The sequence below is a fragment of the Aplysia californica genome, unplaced genomic scaffold (assembly GCF_000002075.1).
Source record: "Aplysia californica isolate F4 #8 unplaced genomic scaffold, AplCal3.0 scaffold01109, whole genome shotgun sequence".
In the NCBI taxonomy this organism is placed as follows: Eukaryota; Metazoa; Mollusca; class Gastropoda; order Aplysiida; family Aplysiidae; genus Aplysia; species Aplysia californica.
The window spans coordinates 115066-116484 of NW_004798379.1; positions in this window are offsets into that span (position 1 = coordinate 115066).

Genomic DNA, 1419 nt, shown 5'->3' on the forward strand with positions numbered 1-1419 from the left:
AAAAAAAAAAGAAAGAAAAAATCCCTAATGGTTTTAACTATTGAAATGGTAATAATAGTTACTGTATCCTTTGTCTTTTTTAAATGGGATAAACATTTACAAACTGTTTTGTTGCGTAAATACTACAGTCTTAATTGTTAGTTTGGGTCGTTGGATTCCTCAGTCTATTAATGATAATAAAGCGTTATCTCGCCCATTTCTCCTCTCCTTTACCTGTCAAGTATTATCTTATCTAATCTTCCTAATGATAATAAAGCGTTAACTCACTCCTTGCCCCCCTCCCCCCACCCCCCACCCTCCCCTTTACCTGTCAAGTATTTATTGCTTTTCTTAATCTCCCACCAAAATCACCGCTCATATTCAGGTCATAACCCATCATTGTGTTGTAAACCCACCAATTAAAATTCGAAGAATGAAAGGCTGGCTCAACATTACACAACATTCCTCTGTCCCAGAGTACAGGCTCAAAATCTGTCTAGCAAATTCGGACGCACGTCCGGACAGAGGGTCAGGGAAACAAAAGCACCGATGAAATCCCAGTTCGATGTGATCCTAGACGGTCTTATGATCGCCTAGATGTGATCCCATCAGATGCGGCCCTGCCTACCGAATCACGCCTTGCTGTAGTTCGATGTTCGGGGAAATCAAAGGTGTCAAAGAGTTCACACCTGCAGGCGAACATTGTATCACTCGTCGAGAAAGTTAGAGCGGAGATGTCATCATGATGTATGCGTGTGGATCATCCATGGAGGTTTTTTTGTGCAGTAAAATAGGATATAAGAAGCGGCATAAAGTGTTATTTTTCTTTTTTTCTGTTTTTGTTTTTTGTTTTGTTTTTGTTGTTTTTTTTTTTTTTAGGGGAGAGGGGGGGGGTTTGTTGTTGTTGTTGTTGTTGTTTTGTTGGGTTTTTTTTAGGGGGGGGGTCTTTTTTTCCTCTTTAAACAACGGAATCTTAAGTGAACCGGGATCATACACGATGTGATCTCAGGTGGAGACTACTATGATAGATTAAACCGGGTACAGATAGGCCTATATAAAGGAGACTCAAACTCTTTCCACCCAGCCCCCCCCCCCCCCCCCTCCTTCTTCATCTTTCTTCAACAGAGAAGTTATTCGCTGTTGTTGTTAAGCAAGTACTGGATTTAAAAAAAAATATGGAGCCGCAAGTTCATCTATATTTTGATATCAGTAGTAGTAATGAGATAAATGGGTTTTAAAGCTTAGAATAAGTCTACTAACTTTCTTAATCTCAAGGACATCAAAATAAAACACATGAAGCTACAGCGAGCATGTAGCACATCTCTGTGATTGGCCAAAATATAGATTACTTATTTCAGCCATCTATTTTTGGCGTCTCTCGGGGTTTCCCTCGCCTCTTAACCAGATTTCGCCGTGGGCCGTTCTCTCTCTCTCTCTCTC